The sequence below is a fragment of the Martes martes genome, assembly GCF_963455335.1.
Source record: "Martes martes genome assembly, chromosome: 6".
NCBI lineage: Eukaryota > Metazoa > Chordata > Mammalia > Carnivora > Mustelidae > Martes > Martes martes.
This window is the reverse complement of record NC_137893.1, coordinates 70212375-70238964: the sequence shown is the minus strand read 5'-3', so window position 1 is coordinate 70238964 and position 26590 is coordinate 70212375.

Genomic DNA, 26590 nt, shown 5'->3' with positions numbered 1-26590 from the left:
AGGTTATTAAGTATACATAGTACAGGAAAGTCCTGGGCTCTTCCACTCACTTAAAAGCTGCACTTTAGAACTTGACCACAACCACTCACACGCCTGGGTCCTCCTTCCTGATCCTGATGCTGACTTCTCTCTGGAAGTAGCCAAGATTTTGAAATGTGGGTCGTAACATTAGTATAAACTGGTGGTCCATTGCATCCTAATGCTTTCCTGCATGATTGTCTCATGAGGGACAACAAGCAGTTATAGTGTTAAATAGACTTAGATCAATTAGCAATTCTAATAGATGCCACACATGATTTAATACAGAATTTTGAATAGCTCGTATTCAATTCCTTTAAAATTACACCATGAAAAAGGGGCCTTATGAGAGATGATAAACAAAAGGAAGATGGGTCTGAATAAAACTTCCACATGCACTTGACTCATGTTTGAGTCACATCCAAAGCCGTTGCACAGGTGTGACTCAGTCTATAAACCCTGCTGGCAGGAAATATCACATTTATTTATTATTTTAAATCCATATAAAATCTTCACCAAGCTCCTATGCTGCCAGACAGGTGAGAAATTCAGTCTTAGTCATTAAGGTTGCAGAAGAATCGAGAAAGTGTATGTGGTGCTGACAAAATGGGGGAAGACTGTTTCCTCTGTAGTTCATCATGGTCGTCTTCTCTCCATGCTTTACACACATGCCCTCCACCGCCATGCCACATGGAAGCCGGCCAGCCTATGCTTGAGACCCAGCCTCGGTGGAACTAGGGACCAGCAGATCCCTGTGCAGAATGGCCATGTCTCTGGGCCTCTGCCCTGAAGCTATGCTCAGAATCCTGCACATAGAACTTCTTCCTTCTCTGTTGAAATCTTTCCACCTGCTTCTGTTGACCTCAAAGGCACTACCTCCTCTCACCTCTACCCCTGCCACACTTACCCAAATATCACCAAGGAGTTGAGGCTTTCACAAAAACCAGGAAAATTCTCTGTTTTTCTTTTTCTTTTTCAAGTGGCTTACGCTTTTCGTTCTGCCATGATTATCCTCTAAGTTGAAGGAGCACAGCCCTGAGCCCCATTTGAAATTGTCAGTGGGAAGAGAGGGGAGGAGGGAAACACATTTAAACAAATTACTACCTCAGCGAGTAATCCTGCAACATTTCTTTTTTTTTTTTTAATTTTTTTTATTTTAATAAACATATAATGTATTTTTATCCCCAGGGGTACAGGTCTGTGAATCGTCAGGTTTACACATTTCACAGCACTCATCATAGCACATACCCTCCCCAATGTCCATTTCCCCACCACCCTCTCCCGTCCCCCCTCCCCCCCGCAACCCTCAGTCTGTTTCTTGAGATTGAGTCTTTTATGGTTTGTCTCCCTCCCAATCCCATCTTTTCATTTTTTCTTTTCCTACCTCCCCCTAACCCCCCCGCCTTGCATCTCCACTTCCTCATATCAAAGAGATCATATGATAGTTGTCTTTCTCCGATTGACTTATTTCGCTAAGCATGATACCTTCTAGTTCCATCCACGTCGTTGCAAATGGCAAGATTTCATGTCTTTTGATGGCTGCATAGTATTCCATTGTGTATATATACCACCTCTTCTTTATCCATTCATCTGTTGATGGACATCTAGGCTCTTTCCACAGTTTGGCTATTGTGGACATTGCTGCTATAAACATTCGGGTGCACGTGCCCCTTCAGAGCACCACGTTTGTATCTTTAGGATATATACCTAGGAGTGCAATTGCTGGGTTGTAGGGTAGCTCTATTTTCAGTTTTTTGAGGAACCTCCACACTGTTTTCCAGAGTGGTTGCACCAGCTTGCATTCCCACCAGCAGTGTAGGAGGGTTCCCCTCTCTCCACATCCTCGCCAGCATCTGTCATTTCTTGACTTGTTAGTTTTAGCCATTCTGACTGGTGTGAGGTGGTATCTCATTGTGGTTTTGATTTGTATTTCCCTGATGCCGAGTGATGTGGTGCATTCTTTCATGTGTCTGTTGGCCATCTGGATGTCTTCTTTGCAGAAATGTCTGTTCATGTCCTCTGCCCATTTCTTGACTGGATTATTTGTTCTTTGGGTATTGAGTTTGATAAGTTCTTTATAGATTTTGGATACTAGCCCTTTACCTGATATGTCGTTTGCAAATATCTTCTCCCATTCTGTCAGTTGTCTTTTGGTTTTGTTAACTGTTTCCTTTGCTGTGCAAAAGCTTTTGATCTTGATGAAATCCCAATAGTTCATTTTTGCCCTTGCTTCTGTTGCCTTTGGCGATGTTCCTAGGAAGAAGTTGCTGCGGCTGAGGTCAAAGAGGTTGCTGCCTGCATTGTCCTCAAGGATTTTGATAGATTCCTTTCTCACATTGAGGTCCTTCATCCATTTTGAGTCTATTTTCGTGTGTGGTGTAAGGAAATAGTCCAATTTCATTTTTCTGCATGTGGCTGTCCAATTTTCCCAGCACCATTTGTTGAAGAGGCTGTCTTTTTTCCATTGGATATTCTTTCCTGCTTTGTCGAAGATTAGTTGACCGTAGAGTTGAGGGTCTATTTCTGGGCTCTCTATTCTGTTCCATTGGTCTATATGTCTGTTTTTGTGCCAGTACCATACTGTCTTGATGATGACAGCTTTGTAATAGAGCTTGAAGTCTGGAATTGTGATACCACTGACTTTGGCTTTCTTTTTCAATATTCCTTTGGCTATTCGAGGTCTTTTCTGGTTCCATATAAATTTTAGGATTATTTGTTCTATTTCGTTAAAAAAAATGGATGGGATTTTGATAGGGATTGCATTAAATGCGTAGATTGCTTTGGGTAGAATAGACATTTTCACAATATTTGTTCTTCCAATCCATGAGCATGGAATATTTTTCCATTTCTTGGTGTCTTCCTCAATTTCTTTCATGAGTACTTTATAGTTTTCTGAGTATAGATTCTTTGCCTCTTTGGTTAGATTTATTCCTAGGTATCTTATGGTTTTGGGTACGATTGTAAATGGGACTGACTCCTCAATTTCTCTTTCTTCTGTCTTGTTGTTAGTGTAAAGAAATGCGACTGATTTCTGTGCATTGACTTTATATCCTGACACTTTACTGAATTCCTGTATAAGTTCTAGCAGTTTTGGAGTGGAGCCTTTTGGGTTTTCCACATATAGTATCATATCATCTGCAAAGAGTGATAGTTTGACTTCTTCTTTGCTGATTTGGATGCCTTTAATTTCTTTTTGTTGTCTGATTGCTGAGGCTAGGACTTCTAGTACTATATTGAACAGCAGTGGTGATAACAGACATCCCTGCCGTGTTCCTGACCTTAGTGGAAAAGCTTTCAGTTTTTCTCCATTGAGAATGATATTTGCGGTGGGTCTTTCATAGATGGCTTTGATAATATTGAGGTATGTGCCTTCTATCCCTACACTTTGAAGAGTTTTGATCAGGAAGGGATGCTGCACTTTGTCAAATGCTTTTTCAGCATCTATTGAGAGTATCATATGGTTCTTACTCTTTCTTTTATTAATGTATTGTATCACATTGATGGATTTGCGGATGTTGAACCAACCTTGCAGCCCTGGAATAAATCCCACTTGGTCGTGGTGAATAATCCTTTTAATGTACTGTTGGATCCTATTGGCCAGTATTTTGGTGAGAATTTTTGCATCTGTGTTCATCAAGGATATTGGTCTGTAATTCTCTTTTTTGGTCGGATCCTTGTCTGGTTTTGGGATCAAGGTGATGCTGGCCTCATAGAATGAGTTTGGAAGTTTTCCTTCCATTTCTATTTTTTGGAACAGTTTCAGGAGAATAGGAATTAATTCTTCTTTAAATGTTTGGTAGAATTCCCCTGGGAAGCCGTCTGGTCCTGGACTTTTGTTTGTTTGGAGATTTTTGATGACTGTTTCAATCTCCTTACTGGTTATGGGTCTGTTCAGGTTATCTATTTCTTCCTGGTTCAGTTGTGGTAGTTTATACATCTCTAGAAATGTATCCATTTCTTCCAGATTGTCAAATTTGTTGCCATAGAGTTGCTCGTAGTATGTTCTTATAATTGTTTGTATTTCTTTGGTGTTGGTTGTGATCTCTCCTCTTTCATTCATGATTTTATTTATTTGCGTCCTTTCTCTTTTCTTTTTGATAAGTCTGGCCAGGGGCTTATCAATCTTATTAATTCTTTCAAAGAACCAGCTCCTAGTTTTGTTGATTTGTTCTATTGTTTTTTTAGTTTCTATTTCATTGATTTCTGCTCTGATCTTTATGATTTCTCTTCTCCTGCTGGGTTTAGGCTTTCTTTGTTTTTCTCTCTCCAGCTCCTTTAGGTGTAGGGTTAGGTTGTGTATTTGAGACCTTTCTTGTTTCTTGAGAAAGGCTTGCACCGCTATATATTTTCCTCTCAGGACTGCCTTTGTTGTGTCCCACAGATTTTGAACTGTTGTGTTTTCATTATCATTTGTTTCCATGAATTTTTTCAATTCTTCTTTAATTCCCTGGTTGACCCATTCATTTTTTAGAAGGATGCTGTTTAGTCTCCATGTATTTGTGTTCTTTCCAAATTTCCTCTTGTGATTGAGTTCGAGCTTCAGAGCATCGTGGTCTGAAAATATGCAGGGAATGATCTCAATCTTTTTGTACCGATTGAGACCTGATTTATGACCCAGGATGTGGTCTATTCTGGAGAATGTTCCATGCGCACTAGAGAAGAATGTCTATTCTGTTGCTTTGGGATGGAATGTTCTGAATATATCTGTGATGTCCATCTGGTCCAGTGTGTCATTTAAGGCCTTTATTTCCTGGTTGATCTTTTGCTTAGATGATCTGTCCATTTCAGTGAGGGGAGTGTTAAAGTCCCCTGCTATTATTGTATTACTGTCAATGTATTTCTTTGATTTTGTTATTAATTGGTTTATATAGTTGGCTGCTCCCATGTTAGGGGCATAGATATTTAAGATTGTTAGGTCTTCTTGTTGGACAGACCCTTTGAGTATGATATAGTGTCCTTCCTCATCTCTTATTATAGTGTTTGGCTTAAAATCTAATTGATCTGATGTAAGGATTGCCACCCCAGCTTTCTTCTGATGTCCATTAGCATGGTACATTGTTTTCCACCCCCTCACTTTCAATCTGGAGGTGTCTTCGGGTCTAAAATGAGTTTCTTGTAGGGAGCATATTGATGGGTTTTGTTTTTTTATCCATTCTGATACCCTGTGTCTTTTGATTGGGGCATTTAGCCCATTAACATTCAGGGTAACTATTGAGAGATATGAATTTAGTGCCATTGTATTGCCTGTAAGGTGACTGGTACTGTATATTGTCTCTGTTTCTTTCTGATCTACTACTTTTAGGGTCTCTCTTTACTTAGAGGACCCCTTTCAATATTTCCTGTAGAACTGGTTTGGTGTTTGCAAATTCTTTCAGCTTTTGTTTGTCCTGGAAGCTCTTTATCTCTCCTTCTATTTTCAATGATAGCCTAGCCGGATATAGTATTCTTGGCTGCATGTTTTTCTCGCTTAGTGCTCTGAATATATCATGCCAGTTCTTTCTGGACTGCCAGGTCTCTGTGGATAGGTCTGCTGCCAATCTAATGTTTTTACCCTTGTATGTTACAGACTTCTTTTCCCGGGCTGCTTTTAGGATTTTCTCTTTGTCGCTAAGACTTGTAAATTTTACTATCAGGTGACAAGGTGTGGACCTATTTTTATTGATTTTGAGAGGCGTTCTTAGCATTTCCTGGATTTTGATGTTTGTTCCCTTTGCCATATTAGGGAAATTCTCTCCAATAATTGTCTCCAATATACCTTCTGCTCCCCTCTCTCTTTCTTCTTCTGGAATCCCAATTATTCTAATGTTGTGTCGTCTTATGGTGTCACTTATCTCTCGAATTCTCTCCTCGTGGTCCAGTATTTGTTTGTCTCTCTTTTGCTCAGCTTCTTTATTCTCTATCATTTGGTCTCCTATGTCACTAATTCTTTCTTCTGCCTCATTTATCCTGGCAGTGAGAGCTTCCATTTTTGATTGCACCTCATGAATAGCTTTTTTGATTTCAACTTGGTTAGATTTTATTTAGTTCTTTTATTTCTCCAGAAAGGGCTTTTATCTCTCCGGAGAGGGTTTCTCTAATATCTTCTGTGCCTTTTTCGAGCCCGGCTAGAACCTTGAGAATTGTCATTCTGAACTCTAGATCTGTCATGTTACCTATGTCTGTATTGATTAGGTCTCCAGCCTTCGGTACGGCCTCTTGTTCTTTTTTTTGAGGTGAGTTTTTCCGCCTTGTCATTTTGTCCAGATAAGATTTGCTTTCTCCTGCTGTGGAATTCTGCTGTTCTTGGTGAGCGAAGTTGGTCTTGGATGGGTTTCTTGTTGATCTTCTGGGGGAGGGGCCTGTTGTAGTGATTCTCAAGTGTCTTTGCCACAGGCGGAATTGCACCACCCTTGCCAGGGGCCGGGCTAAGGAATCCGCTCGGGTTTGCTTTCGGGAGCTTTTGTTCCCTGAGCCCTTTCCGTAGAGTTCCGGAGGACGGGAATGAAGATGGCGGCCTCCCAATCTCCGGCCCCGGAGGAGCCGAGAGCTTAGGGTTCCGCTCCTCAGTGTGCTCTCAGAGCAAAGCGCCCAACAGCCCCGCCTCCCTGGCTTGCGGTTGCGCCTCGAGGAAAGCAGTCAATTGCTGGCGCTGGAGAAAAGCGCCGGGTCGCTTTCGTCTCCGTGGCCTCTGGCCGTGCTCCGAGCCCACCCAGCCTGCGACCGGCACAAGGTAACCCCGGGCTTAGAGCTCACTCCTCGGCTTTGTCGCTGTAGCCGGCTTCCCCGCTCTAATACCTGCGAGCTCTGCGGCACTCAGACACCCCCAGTCCTTCTGTGACCCCGCGGGACCTGGGGTTATGCTGACCCCGCCTGGGTTTCCCCCTGGTTTAGCCTCTGGAGCGATGTCTCCCAGTGGAGCCAACTTTTAAAAGTCCCGATTTTGTGCTCCGTCGCTCCGCCGCTTGCCGGGTGCCGGCCCCTCCCCCCGGGGTCTATCTTCCCGTCGCTTTGGATTCACTTCTCCGCAGGTCCTACCTTTCAGAAAGTGATCGATTTTCTGTTTCTGGAATTGTTGCTCTTCTTCTCTTCGATTTCCCGTTGGATTTGTAGGTGTTCACAATGGTTAGATAAGCTATCTAGCTGATCTCCTGCTACCCGATGTCGTCTCAGCCTGCTACTTCTCCGCCATCTTGACTCCTCCCCCCAATCTTGCAACATTTCTAAATAAGGCACGGGCTTCTTATTAAAGAAATGTTTTTGTTTTTTGTTTTTTGTTTTTTAAAAGAAAGAAAAAAGAGGAAAGCTGTGTTCTATGTAATACTGGATTTTGACCTTGTGTGACTATTGAGAAAATGGAGATGTTCCCACCTAGCTCATCTCCCTCATTTTAGGGCTAAGGTGACTGAGTTCCAGAGACAACATGGTGTAGTAGAGACAGCAAAGGCTTTGCAGTTAGCAGAATGAAGTTAGCTCCCCAGTTCGGTGCCTTATTAGTTCAGTGATCTTGGGCAAGTTATACAGTCTCTCCGAAATTCAGCGTCCTCATCTGTAAAGGGGATCATGACACCTATCTTTTTTTTTAATTAATTTTTTTATTTTTTTTATAAACATATAATGTATTTTTATCCCCAGGGGTACAGGTCTGTGAATCACCAGTTTTACACACTTCACAGCACTCACCATAACACATACCCTCCGCAACGTCCATAACCCCACCCTCCTCTCCCACCCCCCACCCCCCGCCCCAGCAACCCTCAGTTTGTTTTGTGAGATTAAGAGTCACTTATGGTTTGTCTCCCTCCCAATCCCATCTTGTTTCATTTATTCTTTTCCTACCCCCCAAACCTCCCACGTTGCATCTCCACTTCCTCATGTTAGGGAGATCATATGATAGTTGTCTTTCTCCGATTGACTTATTTCGCTAAGCATAATACCCTCTAGTTCCTGACACCTATCTTACAGGGCTGTCAGGAGCTTTAAGCCCTGACATGCATATGTGGCCTCTTACACAGAACTGTCCATAGAAGGCATTCGAGAATGCTAGTCTTGTTGCCCTGGTTCACAGCCAAATATGCAGGATGTGGCAGATCCAGATGAAATCTCCGGTTCTCCTACTTCCCGCACACTTCCTTTCATGTTACACCATCACTGTGGTCCTTTGAGAAAGGCTGTGAAATATGGAGGACCAGGCCCTATCAACAGGAAACAAACCTGTTACCGGCAGACAGGTGGTATGCACGCTCGGTGCAAAAAGGACATGGCATTGATCAATCAATCCTTTTCATTGAAAAGATTCATAATCTTTGCAAAAACACTTGGCTGCAGCAATCACTTTGTCTCTGAGCTCCAGGGGACGGGCCAAGGCCTGACAGTAGCAGAGGGTCAGGCTCCCAGCTGCTATTTTTCTCAAGCTCCCTTTCCCATCCCCAAAGATGAGCCAAGTGGTCAGCAGGCAGTTGACCAGCAGCATTTGTCATGCTCCAGGGTGAATGGAAATGAGGCCAAGCTTGTGAATTCTCTCCCCTAGTGGGTGGGTATGCTCCAGAAGGGGAAAACAATGTGCCAAGACTGATGAGCCCAGCCCTGATGCTGGCCAAGCAACTGTCCAACATATATGACCTGTCCCCAGGACAGGCACAGCCCTGCCCAATCACCACCAAAGAGATAATCCCATTAGCGAATCTTCCTGCCAGTACCACCAGTATCCTGCTGAGTGAAGGCTCTCTGCCAAGCAGAGAGCCAGATGCGGGGCTCGATCCCAGAACCCTGGGATCATGACCTCAGCTGAAGGCAGAGGCTTTAACCCACTGAGCCACCCATGCGTCCCGAGATTTTACTTATTTATTTGAGAAAGAGAGAGTGTGAACTGTGGGGAAGGGTAGAGGGAGACAATCTCAAGCAGACTCCACGCTGAGCACAGACTCTGACGCAGGACTTGATCCCACAAGCCTGAGATCAAAACCAAGAGTTGGACTCAAATTTAACTGAACCACTCAGGTGACCAAACCTAAGGTTTTCCAAGTCAACCTTATCAAACACATACTCTGTATCAGTGGATTTCTATGCACTACCTATTAAAATGAAAGCTAACATTTATTAAAACAATGCATTAAGCACTTTACATGAGTTACCACTTTAATGATCAGAAAACACTTATGAGCTATTTTCTCATATCCTGCTTTACAGTCAAGGAAAATGAGGTTCGGATTCCTAGGCACATACCATGGTAGACCTGGGGTTTGAATCCTGATTTGCCTGTGTTCAATCGATGTATGATACCACATTCTATGGTACAACCCAGTGCATGCCACTATCTCTGGGAGATTTTCATTCTAAAAAAGGAAGAAAGAATCTTAATGACAACTATAGAAGACAGACCTGGTAATGACAGTTATAAAGGTTAGACCTGGTAAGTGGAAGTAAAATCTCTGATAATTGATCCTGTTTGTATATTTACCACAGGTAAAATGGGCATCTCATAGTGATTTCTTTTCAGAAATATTCAGAGGAAAAATTCACCATATTTTCACATGCTACAGACTAGTAGTCTTAAGCAAGCACTTACTAGAATATAGTCATTTCCTGCCTGAAAATGAAGTAATCAATCTTGCTATAGTAGGTAGTGTTCTATACTTGTTCTAAAATGCAAGGGTATTGATTCCTAAGCTGGAAAAGTCATTATCTAAAATGCTGGTCATAGCTCCTAAAAATTCAACTATTCACATTAATATTGGGGGAGCGCCTCCTCAACTCTTCTTCACATCTTCATATGCTGCCCAAACACCTGACAACATCTTTGGTGATTCTTTGGTTCTCTGTGCCAAAAGGGCAAGTTAACTGCTATACATTGTGACCCTTTGAGGGGGAGGTAGCGCTTCCTTGTGGTTGTCAGAATCTGGATGTGTATTATACCCTTTTCCAAATTTCCACCCCTCCATTCATGATGTGGAATTTGCACCCTGCTACCCATCCTGGGATGAACTGGGTACAGGCCTGGTTTCCAGCCACTTTGTAAGTGCCCCTCAGGCAGTGTTTGTACTCCCAAGGGTTTACATAAAGTTTTATGACTCAGCTATAAAGCACTGAATGTAAGTTATAGTCAAACCTTCACTAGACCATCCGACGCTTACCACCACCAGCAAAGAGGGTAAGAGCAGCTGGGAGCAAACCACAAGTTGGAGAGCATTAGTTTTCAATGCTACCAGCATTCACCATCTGCCGCTTGCACTGAGTGGGCTCCTACATCCACAAATCACACTGTCTTCTTTCCAAACTCTTCTTTCAGAAAATAGGACTTCTAAGGGCTAATTTCCACTGTTACCTTTTGTAATAGGTGCATGGTTGTAGAAGAAAGAACATCAGTAGCCCAGACAGGAGTTCCGATTCAACGTAAGATGTTGGTCTTTCCGGTTCAAATATTCTATATAAATTTCTAAGTCGATTTCTCTCAGTTTATATGGTCAAGTTTATGCTCCTGATGTAGCTCTTCAAAAGATTGTGAAGATTTTCCCATATCACTACATGATATGCTGAGGAGATATTTGGTACACATAATCTTATCCTCCATACTGTATTTGTTTTCTATTGCTGTCTGACTCTTGATTTCCACTCAAGTCTTGACCTCACGGTTGTGAGTTTGAGCCCTGCATCGGGCTTCATGCTGAGCTGCGTGTGGAGGCCACTTGAAAAAAAAAAAAAAAAAGGAGGTCAGAAGTCCAAAGTGAGTCTCCCTGGGCTGAAGTCAAGTTGTCTGGTTCCTTCTGGAGGCTCTAGAGGAAAAACTTTCCTTGCCTTTTCCAACATATCTTGGCTTGGTGGCCCCTTCCCTTCATCTTCAAAGCCCGCAGCATAGCAACTTTAAATTCCTCCCAGACCCTGACTCTCTTGCTTTTCTCTTTCACTTACAAGGACTCTGGTAATCAGATTATGCCCACCTGGATTATCCAGGATAATCTCCCCCAAGTCAAGGTCAGCTAATGAACAACCTTAATTCCATCTTCAACCTAATTCTTCATTGTTAAGTAACATAATATATTCACCTTTTCTGGATGTTTGGGGCATGGACATCTTTGGGGAGCTGTTACTCTGCCTTCCACAAACATTAATCAATTAAGTAAACACAAAAAGAGTTAAAGTAAAATCAGAAAGGATTCTCAAAAATCTTGTTTTTTAATTCCACAAAAATTTTCTGGAAATTCTAAAGGAAGAAAATACTAGATCTGATGCAATTTGATATTTTGATCATATTTATATTTACCATTTTGAGACTTTTTTTTTTCTTCAGCTATTGTAGTCAGCCATCTGGCATCCTTTATGATGAAGTTCAAGGTTACATTGCTCCAAATTGTATCTCTTCTTGAACCTTTTTTTCCCCCTGAGGATGTCTAATTTCCCTGATGCAGACAGAACCCCAAACCAGGTGTGTCATCTTTGAGTGAAATCTGTCTGGAAGCAAAATATGATGTCGGAAGCATTAAACTGTTTCCAATACATTTGGGCCATATGAGGTTTTTGGTTTCCTGTAATAATTGAGCCATATTGACATTAGATTCCACAAACTCTCCACATTAATGTTTGTTTATTACTGGACAATTTGCTGTCAAGCAACCAAGCAAGAAAGGAAGCTACACGGTAATAATCAATATGGTTGATCACTTTATCTTGCTTTAACACAACACATGACATCAGAATTATTCAGCTAATTGACAAGCTAGACTATTTGATGGACAATGCAAAATGGTCAAACATTAATGACTTCTAAGTAAGTAAAGATACAGTAGGAAGACCTAGTTTTCTTTGTTTTTGTTTTTGTTGTTTGTTTGTTTGTTTGTTTGTTTGTTTTTACGAGAGACTGGGAGAGTGGCAGAGGGAGAGAGAGAAAATCTCAAGGAGACTCCCCACTGAGGGCGGAGCCTGACACAGGGCATGATCGCCCAGCCCTGAGATCATCACCTGAGCCGAAACCCCGAGTCCGACGCTCAATTGACTGAGCCACCCAGGTGCCCCTACTTTTTGTTTTTAATTCAGGTCTTAGTAGTTGGTTGGTTTGTTGTTTCCTGTCACTTGAAAACTTACAGAGATTTGTTGGGTGAGAAATGGAAGCTTAAGCCGCCTCCAGATTAAATGAAGCCCACTCTGGTGGTCGAAGCCCACTCTGACTAAACATTCCAGTAATGTTTCTCTTATACACAGCGGGGTGAGGATATTCCAGGGACCACATTCCATGGCACATGGGTAGAAGTGTATCTGTAGTGAGACCGCGGTGTCCGTGCAGACTAACTTCCATTTGTTCATGAGCAAAGCCCTGGAAGGTGTTTGGTGCACTACAGGTGGTGTCCGCAGTAGCCCTTGTGAGTGGGATGTTTGTTACTGTAGCAGGTTGTTAGACACATGGAAACATGCTCTTTGAAAGCCTTACAGAAAATAAATGGCCAAAGGATGACCTTTCACTCTACCTTCTCTACTTTCTTTAACCCTGATAACTGGATGACATATTAAAATGTGTAGTTGGGTGCTTTCCACACCCAAACACATTTTCAAATTCAGTTCAATAAATTCTAGATATTCACAAACTATTCCTGTTATCCTGTCAGTAGACTAAACCTGGCAGGGAAATAAAGAGTTTCTACAAACCCAAACCACATACATGTCTCTTGACTTCATACAAAACACTGACCTGGTCTTTGGACGGGGATTCCTAACCTCAGGCTTATGATAATTGGACGGTCCAAAACGATATTGGGGATATTGGGCCAACAGTGAATTCTCTACAGATGTAGGGAAATTTTGTGGCTATGATGGCATTAAGCTTTTTCCAGGATGAGGAGTCATAACTTTCACCAGATTCTCATATGACCTTGTATATAAAATATAATAACAAATAAAATAAAATAACCAGAAGTTTAGAATCTTTTTTCCTCCACCAAGATGTTGCTTACAAACCTCAGAAAAAAATGTTTCAGGTTCATGATGAGATGTTTTTTGGCTCCCATGAATAAACTGAGCTTCAGCTTTGGAAAATTAATGTGAAAACATAAAAATGTAATTGCTAAGCAACCTGTGCATTGAGCATCATTTTCAATTAATTTTAGCTAAGAATTGGGCTATTAATTTTAATATCTTACAATCACATTTATAATTAAAGATAATCACTTTAAAACTCACTTTAGAGGCTCTCCAAACCATGGCATGTTTTTGTTTATTCAAGGATTTCTCTCTTTTTAAAACTATGAAACACCATATTGTCTTGACAGACTTCCAGAATACTGGAAATGTACAGTCTTTTCTTTAATGATAGCTTTAAAAAGTGAGGCTCTATTGTCAAACAAAAAAAGGGAAATTATTTACCCAATATTCAATATATAGTAAGTTTTATATGAAACACGATATTTTAATTCACTTTAACTCTTTTGGATTTGTGGTAAGAAGCTAAATTGCTTCCTTGAAAGGTAGCAGTAACAAATATTCTTAAAATTTTATAAAATTATCGAAGGCTTTATCTATAGTGTATAAAAGAAAATGTTGACCATGTTTTGGTAAGTAAGCACATAGTCTGTGAACCTAGAAAATTCAGACCATACTGTGGGGCCTTGATTCAAAACTATTAGGAACAAAACTTTGACTTTCCTAGAATGGAGCTTAGTCAGTAATTTTAGGAAACTTCTGAGAAAAAAAACTTAACTTTTTGGAGAAGATGATGGAATTTGATTACTTCTGTGATTATCGTTATTGATTTCTTAATGTACTTTTGGTTTTGGGGGGTAATGTTATATTGAATCTGGTATAGAATGCAATTTCAGGGATGCATTATCAATAGCTCTCAGACTCTTTTTTCAAATAACCTTTTTAACTTAGAAAAGATTTCATTTCACTGAAAGCTCAGGGCTTGTCCCTGAGGTCCCTTAGGTCATCCTGAAATCTCCACAATTCAGTATCTGAAGTGAACTACCCGTACCGTAAGTCATCACCCAGAGAATGGAAAGGATGTTTTCCTGTCACACAGGACTTTGTCTGAAACTTCTGGTCAACACAAAAATAAGATATCAATGGATAGGTAAAGAAATGATTAAGTAATAAAAAGCATGTCTCTGTGGTACTGTGGCGAAGCTAAATGTATCCTACGGCCCCAGTTCTTATGCTGCTCACATTTTCCTCTCCTGGGGTCAGAAAATGAGTACTTAGTCCCAAGGGCAAAGGAGAGGGGTGCGATGTGAGCTGGGCAGGTTAGAGTCTAGGAGTCCTGAGAAGTGGTTGTGAACTGAAATGACAGGACAGAAAGTGCTAGTGGAGGACAAATCACCAACACAGTGACAAGGCATCTCTTCTACCCTGAGAGAAGGGTCTGCTGGACCCCCCCAAGGCAGCAGATCGCCCTCAGGGACGAAAATATTTCTGGGTTTGCTTTCTTCCTCTTATTAACAATTTATTTTTCTTATTGTAGAGTACCAAATATTCATTGTAGAAAATGTAGTAATACCTAAAAAAGAAAATTCACCCCTAACCACCCCAAGCAGTAAGGACAACAGCTAACATGTGGTTATTTTCTCCCTAGTATTTTCCCTACATGGACATCTCTAGCCACCTGTTTGTTTGCACACCACCAAATTCCTGGAATCTAATTTGTAATTCAACTTTATTCTCTTAATGTTTTATACGCTAACATTTTTTCCAGAGACACTGACTGGCTTCTCGCTTTCCTGGGCCTTGATGGGCAATCCCTGCATTGATGCCACCCCCTTCCCATTATACATAGTCTCCAAAGACAGAAAGAGGAAAGGAAGAAGGAAGGAAAGAAAGATTTGCTTTTGCTTAGAATATTTTCCTCTGCTATTTCAGGACACTGACCCCACCACACCTAACTTACACCCTCCACCTGCCCTATCAAAATTCCTGCACAATTTGTTTATTCCCAGAACACAGAAAATTATACAAATGGAGGAGGAAAAGATGCTTCATTGATCTAAACCTGGGCTGTGAATAATTTTCCACCAAATTAATCAGTCAGTTTGCTTTAAAATTCCTAGGGGGGGGTGCTGCTGATCAAGTGGCCCGATAGTTAATACGTACTTAATAAATAAATTCCTAATTGAGTTGAATTTTATGAGTTTTTTGTTGGGGGCTGGTGGGGAGAAGAAAGAAGCCTGAAGAGAATAGGAAGGCATCAGATGCCTGTACGGAGGTGGAGGCCGTGAGCCATGGGGTCCCACTCAAGGGAAAGAAATGTTAGGACAAGGGGCCTAGGCATGAAAAAGGCAATCAAAAAACTTGCCATTCTCTTTTTCCTTCAGTCAGACGGAGCCAAGCAGACACCCCCCATCCAGTGAGACATTTTCTGTGAGACAGCTATGGCAACAACTTGTCACCTTGTCCTGCCCAGGAGGGTGCTCCTCATGCTGAAAGGGATGGGTTGGATGAAAAGGGATGGGTTAGTCTAGACAGAACCGTATTTGGGTGGGCGAATAAGAATTCTCTAGGCAGGACAGCCATCTACAAAACTATGAATGAGATTGGTTTGGGGGAGTCGGGGATGGGGAGAGTATCCATGTGTCCTGAAACTGCCCCACCCCACCCACCCAGAGATAGGGGCATAGGGATGCTGTGAGTCCTCTGTGCCTGGCCCATGGCAGGCACTTGACATGTGTTCACTGAATGAGTAAACAGAAATGGACCTTCTAAGCCCCTCCTTATAGGGAGGAAGTAAGAATTTGCCAGCTGTCTTCAAGTGGTATAAAAGAAGTCAGGCTGCCTGATTTCACAAATGCACATAGGGAACACAAGAAGGAAAGACAGAGAACAGATTCTCCTAACTGGAACTCAAAAATTCTCAGTATCTGTCATGAGTCATGGATTTTGTCTTATTCCCAAGCTGAATGTTAGGACACTCAGATAAAACAGTTCTATTAGTGCCATGAGAGGGGTTATAGATAAGTCTCGAGGGGTCAAAAACAAACTAGGTTGTTAAGAGAAGCTAAATATTTTCCATTTATCTTCTTGTGATAGGCAGCCATTGAAGTTTTTAGGCAAGAAAATGACTTCATTAAAAATTAATATGGTGATTTTATGGAAGAAAGGAGGGGTCAGTTCCTGTCAAGGAGCAATTTTTTTTAAGAAGCTATATTAATGAATAAAGATATTAAGGCTTTGTGAGTAAAAGCCTATTAAAATTACTTCAGCAGATGGTTTTACTTATCGTATCTTAAAACTCAAGTGTGACTCACAGTTTAAGCGGTTTTGAATTGAAACCTCTTCACCTTGTGACTTTTCTTACTATAAATAAAACTTCACCTCTGCCATTAGTAACCACCAATTCTCATATTTAGAATTGCAAATACGCTCCAATCAAAAGGGTCCTAAATACTCATTCTATCAACACCAATGCTAATGCCAAGTGAAAAAGACAACGTAGCTACAGTTGAGTGAAGGTCCCTGAAGACCATGAAATTTTCTCTTTCTCAAAACTTATCATTCCAGTGGGATCTTCATGCTCACTGAGCTAGAAATTAAACATTTTGAAGAGTTCATTCTTATTTTGAATGAAATTCATGGTTTCTGTAAGCAACAAAGAAAGCTTATGCTACTGGAGGGAGATTTACCTGTAACAGACATGTCTTCGTTCTGTGAGTTTTAGGGCTTTTTTCATCAAGGAGCCTCAGCAAAAAGGATTAGCATTTTATATAGCTTACCTATTTTTGGTTTATAATTCTTTAAAAATTATAAAGTTGGAGGAAGTTGAACCATTTTTCATTTTCTTGAGTTTCTTTTTTGTTTGCTTTTATCAAGGTGTAATTGACATAGGACATTACATCAGTTTCAGGTGGACAATATAATGATTTGGTATTTGTATATATCACAGAATGATCACCAGAGTGTCTGGTTAACACCTACCATCACACATCCTTACAAGTTTGTTTTTTCTTGTGATGAGAACTTTTAAGATCTACTCTTTTAGTAACTTTCAAGTATGTGATACAATAATGCAAACTATTGTCATCATGCTGTACATCATATCCCATGACTTATTTGCTCTATAATTGGAAGTTTGTACATTTTGATCCCCTGTACCCATTTCTTCCAACCACCATACCCTACCAGTCTGTTCTCTGTATCCATGCACTTGTTACCTTGTTATTCCTAGCTTCAACCTATAAGTGAGATGATGTGTATTCTCATTTCCTATTGTTTCTGTGGGCAAAGAGCAAACAGGGAAGTGTTGGAGTACATACTTCTTGCTCCTCTCTTGACTCCCTTGGAGATCTCTGTGTTAAAGGATCCTCTGGTCTACATCCCTTTACCTTTGAAATTTTCAACTTTTCAGTTAAAAGGCCAATGCTGTGCTCTAGCTTAACAGCTGATACAGAGGGCCCAGGGATGCAGACAGCAAGAGTAGACTGATTTGGACCATAACAATATTTCCAATTCAGCTTTAATTTGACAGCTCTTCATTCTGGAGTTTGCTTAATGTATTTGCATAGCCATTGTAAAGCTGATATGCTGCTCCCTTCTTGGCTATCAGGTTTTTCTATGTAGGTACAATTGCTCAAAGTCAGAGTGGAGGGCAAAAGCCTTCTAGAATCTAAGCACCTACACATATATGTTTTTGTTTTATTTATTCAGGTTATGAATTTTGGCATTTTAATAGTTTGAAGTGAGCATCCAGAAATAAAATCTCATTTTTAAAATTTTTCTTTTCTTTTTTTTCCTTTTTACATATTTTTAATAGGCTCCAAATCCCGTGTGAGGCTTGAACTCACAACCCAGAGATCAAGAATCACATGCTCCACCGACTGATCCAACCAAGTGTCCCTAAAATTCTCAAATTTTGTCATTGCTCTTGTTAGAGGAAATAAGGGTATAATTTAAAATGATGCAATTTTAAACTGAAGCTTGAGTCCTACGAGGCCCTGGATGCTTGGCCCCAGTCTCCTCCCTCTCTCATCTCTCACCGTTCACCCTCTCCCTGATCTGCCTGGCCATCCTGGCATTCTGATTGGTCCCAAACATGCCCAGAACATTCCACCTCAGAGGTTTTGTTGTGTTTTGTTTTGCATTTGCATTTTCTGTTCCCTCAACCTGGTCTGTCCCTGTTGCAGATTTTTTTTTTTTTTTTTTTTTTTTACAGAGAGAGATCACAAGCAGGCAGAGAGGCAGTCAGAGAGAGAGGAAGGGAAGCAGGCTCCCCACTGAGCAGAAGGCCCGATGCAGGGCTCGATCCCAGGACACTGAGATCATGACCTGAGCCGAAGGCAGAGGCTTTAACCCACTGAGCCACTCAGGCGCCCCGGCAGATTTTTTTTTTTAATTGTGTTATGTTAGTCACCATACAGTACATCATTAGTTTTTGCTGTAGTGTTCCATGATTCATTGTTTGTGAGTAACACCCAGTGAGGCTGTGGTTTATTCCACTAAGATATTCTCCTCAAGCATCTGCCCCTAGAGAAGACTTTGGGGATGCCTCTACATAAAACTGCAGTCCTGCTCCAAGATCACTCTCTAGACTCTTCCCCTGCTTACGTCTTCATAGCACTTATCACTTCCTTTTGCTATACTTTGTATGTAATGATTTTCTGCCCCTCTGAGATCTGAATCATTAATGGTAGAGATGGCTGGGCCAGAACAAGGCCTAGTACACAGTCGTAGGAGCTCATGAGGAATGTGTTGAATAAAAGAACAGTTTTTATCATAAGATTATACTTATTGACCTTCCCATAGATGGTACCAGAGGCCCTAACAGCCTATTGGTTTTCTTTTTTTTTTTCCCCCCTAACGGTGAAGTTCATCAAAATGAACTTCAGTCCAAAATATCAGTCCTTCGCCTGGTATGTTCCCTTGCTGTGCAACTGTAGGGAAGAAATAAGAGGGCAATCAAATACTTACTGGTTTGCAGTAATTAATTCATATTTCAGATGCTCTCAAACCCGAGTGACTCATCTCTATGTTGCTTAGCTCTTAATTTTGCGAGAGATTCACAAATAATTTCATCAAAATATTCCTTTTGCTGAGGAAAGTGGATTTTTACCTTTACATCTACTGTGTGCCATGAACTAGAGCATTTGTCAAAACATTAGATGGGAATTCAGAACTTCTTTGCTATTTTGTGTTTTGTCTTTAAAAGTCCCTGTAATTTTATAATTTTTCTCATAGGTCATGTTTACATTTCAATAAAAAAAATCTTTCCTCCATTGTCCAGTAAAATCGTGGATCCAGTAAGCAGGCCCTCATTAATCTCTTGATTTGCAAAAGCCTCTGGCAAGCCACCTGTGTTCTCACTACAACCATTCACCAGAAGACAGTATTTCTGCATTAAAGGATATTGAACAAGACAGGAGACCTGTATCCTTATCCTAGCCTTAAAATTTGTTAGTTGTCAGATTCTGGGCCAGGTAAACTCTTTGAGCTCCAACATTCCAACGTGTACCCTCTCTTTCAAGGTTAAAAAAGTAATTTCAAATCCTCTATTGGATAACTGACCAGTCTGTGAGGGAAAATCTACTGGTACACTATACTTCATAAGACATTGTAAGAGAGCATCGTTCTTGAGTATATTTGGGTAAACATTGTAAAAGCATAGTTCTTGGATTTTTTGGTTGGCACACATTAACTTTTGTTTAAATAATTAATGAGGAAGCAGACAGGAAAATAAAAGAGCTGCTTTGACATGCATTTGAGGAATGAGGTTTTATTTTGTCAGTAGGAAAAGAAATGCTATGTGAGGCATCAGGCTGGTTAATACGGTTAATTTCTCTCATAGCAAAAACATGTCACTTTCTGTTTTTTAAGTCATTTAAAAGTTGCTAATCAAATATTCTATGGCAAAAATTTGCGTTCTCTCATGGAAGCAGAAGAGTGTAATTAGATAATGCTCTTGCTAGCAAGATGTCAAATAATCAAGCAACCATTACCTTGCCTTTTGAAGTAAATTATTCTTTCAGTTGAGAAGATGGAAATATAATGAAGCTGCAGATTGATTGCATTTGCCAGAAAGTCCTGAAGAACTTTCTTTCAGGAAGCTTTTAATCCAGATTGCACATCTCCAGTAAGGATTCCAAAAATTCTGTATTTTAGTTGATGAATTATAAGGTGAAATTTGGTATTTAAATTTGTTACTGTGTGTGTGTATGCCAGGTTTGAAGAAAAGTCTGAAAATATGAACACAAACTTCCTACATATGTCATTTATCTGTAAGATCCATCTGTTGTTAGGTCCACAGTTACAGAGAAAATTCTTAATGATTGTTATTGTTATTTTAAGAATATTATTATAAAATTAATACAAGTCATTATAAAAAAATTAAAGGAGCAAAATTGCATAAAAATAAAAATTAGAATGAATTTAGTTTCATTCCCCACTGATAGTCTCTGTTAATATTCTGGTATGTATCCTTTAGACACACACACACACACACACACACACACACACACACACACACACACATTTTGACAAAGATGGGATCACACTATCCAAGGTGTTCCACAACTTCTTTTCTCGCTTAGCACCATCTCTTTGACATTCACCCCTATAAGTGGATACGGATCTTTTCTGCTTAGGGCTACATGGTATTCCAATGTGTCAACATACCATAACTTGACAATCTCCTACTGATGAGCTTTCCCATTTTCACTGAAAGACAACTAAAAGTCCTTGAGAACTCCAAATCTGGCATCAGCCTGCATGGCTCATAAACCCAGTTCCTCTACTTACTAACTCGTGTAAGTCACTTAACCTCTGTAGTTCTCAGTTATTTCAGCTGTAAAATGGGGAGAAAAGTAGTACTTAATCTAGAAGATTTTTGTGAAGAGTTAGTAGATATAAAATGATTAGAATTGTGCCTACCTCAAAGTAAGTACTACATGAAGGTTTGCTATGATATTTTTGTTACTATGGACAATACTGCAATCTACTGCTTTAATATATATCTGAATTTTTAACTCTTGAATAAACCAGATGTTTTTGAGGACACAGAATTTAAACCATGGTGAAAATAACAAATGAACTCTTATTCTTCATTTCTTATTTAGCAGAAGAATGAATAGAAAAGGCAGCACGCAGCTCTGCTCATTGAATACCAGTCCTAGACAGTGTAAATAAAAATACGTACTTTCTGAAGCTCTCCAATTCATCATTGTTCCCAGTGTCCTGGTTCATTCCATCATCTTCCCTTACCTGGGCTATTATAAAAATCTCTAACATTTTTGTCTGCCTGCTTCTGAGTTTCTCACCCCTTCCACAAAACCTCTACCACTTCTGTCAAAAAGACATTCTAATTTTCCTTAATGTCTCCAGGTTAAAACTTAAATTCCTCAACCTGGAGTTCGAAGCCCTTTGTGAGCTGGTCCCGGTTGAACTCTCCAGATTCCTTTTGATAGCTCTGGCTTCCTTCCACACTCCTGCCATACTGGGTTTACCTACCCTCTTCTGAATGTCCCACACTGTTTTCTTCTCTGGAAATTGCTCACACAGTTCTGCCTCTTTGAATTCTGCTCACCCTCACTCCCCCAGTCCATCCTTTGAAGACTCTTAGTCTTTTAAGACCAATATCCTGTATCCCCATGTCTTTGAAACCTCCTTTGAACTCTAGCTCCCCAAAGGATTTCTGAGAACCCCTATTTTATATCATCATTTTTTACCCCTATTAGGGCACTTTTCACATTGTGATTGTATGCTTATAAAAGTGCCAACACACGCCAGACCACAATACATATAAGGAAAAGGACTCCTCTCACTCTTTTTTATATGGCCCTAATGGAATATAATGTCCAGTACGTTATGTGAATGCTTTCTGAATTAATGAATGAACAATCCAAAACAGAATTTCTATTCATAAATTATTATAAGCCTGTTCCTTTAGGTGGGGAGGTGTGGTAAGGCTGGGGAAATTCATCTACTTCCAGGGATAGGCTAAAAGCTCTCCAATAACCACCTGGAGACATTAAAGCAGCCTAACATGAGTCATGTGAGTGAATGCTGAATAAACCTTCGACTAGGAATAAAAAGACCCAGGTTCTAGTCATGCCCTTACCATTCTCTAGTTACATGATCCTGAGATAGACAATTAACTTGTGTTCATTAACTAAAACAATGAGGGAGCTGAAAGAAATGATATCTAAAGTATTTCAAAGATTTTTTTTTCCAAATAATTTTAAAAAATGGATATAGTGCCTAAAAGAAGACTTGGCCTGCTCAAGTTCATTACAGCTTATTCCCTTGTGGAAACAGGTGTTTCCAGATCAACAGTGGCACAGTGAGCAATGATCCCAAGTGTCAAAACTCATTAAATGACTATTGTAATAGAACAGATGATCAGGTTTGACATTTCTTTTGAAAATGAATGTGTCAGCATTTCCTCATGTTTCGAAATAAGTGTGTGAAAGGGTATTCCCAGCGATCCTAAATAGCACAATTTTAAACTGCATTCTATTTTACCAACATTGTGGTTTCATTAGAGACTATACATAAGTGTAAACGGTTACTATTTACAAAGTCAGCTGTACATGTGTGCAGATTTTTGTTGGTAGTAGAATTAAGGCATCTAGATATTTAGAAACATTTTAGAATACAAAATACCAAGTCATCTTGCTCCAATTTAATAAAAACAGATCTCATATAATTGTCAAGAAAGAACATACCCTTCTTTGCTCTAGATTATAATTATGGGTGGAGACAGAGAATATGGTGGATATTAAAATCTCATTTTATTAATTAATTCAATCTGTATGTACTATGATTTGATTGAGCAGAAATTATTTGTATGCATGTGTGTATGTATCTATGTATTTATTTATTTACTTATTAGAAAGAAATAGAGGGAAGGGGCAAAGGGAGAGGGAGAGAGGGAATCTTAAGCAGACTCCATGCCCAGTGCGGAGCCCAATGTGGGCTCGATCTCATGACCATGAGATCATGACCTGAGCTGATATCAAAAGTTGGTTGCTTAAATGACTGAGCCACCCTGGCACCCTCACTGAGCAGAAATTAAAGACTAACTTGTTATACAATAAATTTTTACCATGCCCAAGAGTGTGAAGCCAAGATGGCACCCCTCAGGGTGACTGAGACACTTGTTTAAAATCTGCTATATGCCAGGCTAAGTGCTTTACAAATACTATTTTATTATCATTGAATCCTTAAAATGGCATTATAAGGACATACTATAATTATTGACACTTTATGGATGAGGACAACAGAGCTCAGAGTGGTCAGTACAAGTTGAGATTTTAGCCCTGTTCTTTGATTCAAAAGCTATGCTCTTTGCCCAACACCACACTACCATCACCAAATAAAACATAGCTGAAAATGCAGGATTTCAGCTGTGCCTCAGGAAGGGATTGAAATGAAGGGTAATATAAACAAAGCCCCAGGATAGTCACAAGGTAATGTAAATTGCGTCCTAGGGCAGCACTGCTCAACTTTTAACAAGCTGAGTAATCATTTGAGGTTGTTGTTAATTGTGGAGTATTATCTCCAGTAGGTTTGGGTTGAAGCCAGAAATCTGCTATTCTAACAATTTTCTGTGATGCCAATATTTCCTATCCTCAGACCACACTTTGAGTAGCCCAGCATTGATGCATGATTGGTTCAGTACCATGGACAGTGGAACAGGTGTGTTACTATTTCAGTCAAATCTCTAACATCTTCTGTGGGTAGATTCTTGCAATAAAATATACAATCAGAAACTTCCTGAGAAAATACTTCCTGGATTGCCAGCCATAAGATGATCTTTCCTCGCATATAGATACAAATCTGCTCACAAGAAAGAATTGGGGTTTTCGGAGAAAGAGAGGCTGCCCCCCAGTTTGTATTTTTGAAAGGTATACTGCTAGTGCTCCTCAGGTAAACATAAGCTAAAGAGGTTTGTCATCAAATAAGGGGGTTAATAGAGAATTTATAAAATATTTAAGTATTAGTATCAGCTGCAAAGTTATAAAACCTCTATATGAGAGGGGTTAGTACTCTCACTTGCATGTTTAATGAAGAGAAATTAACAACATCTTTCTGCAGCTAAATATATTGAACTATTAATCAATTTTACAAAATGAGAAAGAAAGATTAAAAATATGGCAGAGTGCTATTCAAAATCACAGTGAAATAAAATGACTTTAAAATTTTCTTTGTAAATGTATTTCTATTACCTTTTTCTTTTCCCTGTATTTCTTCTACCTCATTCCAAATTTTAAAGATAAAATCAGATAGATCATTTTCTTTAATTGACTTTGTCCTTTTTTATCCCTTATTTTGAAACAGCAACTATGGTTTCCAGCCAGATACCTTGGGGGCCTTAAGACTATCAATTTATTTCACAGCTGGAGCAAAACAATTCAGATAAGAATCTAGGAAACAACTGCATTTGTTTTCCATTGAAGATATTTTTTATTTTTTGGTTGAGGACCTCTTCTCAGGTCTGGAGATGCTATGGGCTACATTAATGACAAAAGAAAATGGTATAATCACACATAAACTTTCTGACAAGCCTTCCCTTAGCCTTGTTATGTGTTCTACTTAATGATATTCTTGTTATTCCAATGTGTATTTTCAAAATGAATTTACTAAATATGTGTTGCTATTCATTGAGCTTACATTTCTAGTATACCAAGAGTGAAGACTGAAATCTCCGTATTTCAAAATTTTTCTCAAGTTAATTTTTGATTCCACAGGAAGAGTCTCTACATTTGTGTATGTGTGTGTGTGTTTCAATATGTATTGACAATCCAAGTCACAGGTGAGAAGAGTCTTATATATGTTGTTTCATTCAATTTGCACAGAAAGTTTGAAATAGGTACTTTGTTCCTACTTAAGGAATGGGAGAAATGAGGTTTGAAGTCCCTCTGTCAGTTGTGTTTGTAGGTAGTTGAGCTTGTATAACAGAGATGAGTGCTCTCTTCCCACATGCACTTTTATAAGATGGGCTTGTTCTAGTGGAAATTTATAAATCTCATAAGGACAGGGCAAAAATTTTATGTGTGAAATGCAGTGCAGCCTGATGGTGAGAGGTCCCCATCTATTACTTCAAAAGCAGATACAGAGCTAAATTCAAAATCCATTACCAGTGGTGTTATCCTTACTGGGCTTCTTTCAGATGGACAGACACTGGCCATTAGCAAAGATTAAATAATTTACATGGGCTTGACTTGAGCACTCAACGCCAGAAAGGAATTTGTAACTAATAACTTGGGAGTTGCTTGGTCTACTGAATTGTAGGTAATCCCCTATTTATAAAACATCTTATCTCTATCTTTTCTGAGACAAGTAGTAATTATTATTATTATTTTTTAAAAGATTTTATTTATTTACTTGACAGACAGAGATCACAAGTAGGCAGAGAGGCAGGCAGAGACAGAGAGAGAGGAGGAAGCAGGCTCTCTGCTGAGCAGAGAGCCCGATGCAGGGCTTGATCCCAGGATCCTGAGATCATGACCTGAGCCAAAGGCAGAGAGGCTTTAACCCACTAAGCCATCTAGGTGCCCCAGTAGTAATTATTTTTAAAAGAAATATAAATAATTCCCTTTTGGTGGTCTCATGCAGTCTGTCTCTGCTGCCGCTTCTTCTTTGGTTGAATCACTGAAATCTAACTTCAGAAATGAGGGATCATCAGCATCCGTGGCCATAAGAATGGGATTTTTTTTTTCTTTTATAACCCTTATCACTTCCTCTTTGAGGAAGGCTCAGCTATTCAATGTGTAGGATGGTTAGATGGGCATTTGGAATGTTTTACTACTTGTATTAGATGCAATGTCATGTTTGATGATCTCTATGGACACTGTGAACTTGTTATTAATTCCCTGGGAACCCAGGGAACACAACCAGGTGATGTTTACTCTCAGAAGCTTTATAGAAAAATGTGGCTTTATAAATACACAGAGCTACAACTAGAAGAAAGGCCCAGTGGAATCACATTCCTTTGGTGGGATGCTTTGACAAATGTGTAAGAAAACAAAGAGAATTAAGCAAGTGGCTGTGGGCTAAAGAGTTCTTGCTTCAGGTGGGGTAAAAATAAAACTACAGATGGTTTACTGGAGTGATCTATTTCTTCACCTCCCTCCCTACTCCTTTAGTTTTTTTTTTTTTTAACATTTTTTGAAATTTTTAGTAAAAATGCCAAGTCTTCAAATTCTTCTAGTCAAGACAGGAAGACAGGACCACAAGAAACCTATTTCCACAGTCTCTCCTCATTGCCACACCTGAATCACAAAATGTGGGGTTTTGCATGGAATCCCTATCCCCCCCTTCCCTGTCTTAAATACACAAACACACTTCACCGGAATGCCATACTTGCTCTCTGGCCCATTACCTAAAATACATTCAGGAGACGCACAGGTGTACCCCACTGCAAGTGCTGGCACTGATGTGCTCCGCACATGCCGGTGTCATGGCTGGAAGAGTAATCCAGAGTTTTACATGAAACCTTATTTACTGAATTGACCTGCATAGAATAAAATCACCACTCTGTCTCTGCCAATTGGAGGTAATTATCATATCATTTTACTCTATGAATAGGGCAGTCTCCACTCACTGGATGTTAGGGAGCAAGGAGGTGTAACCTGTACCCCTCATTAACTTTGATGTTTGGAGTTCAACATCAGCACCGTTCATCGAAGCACTC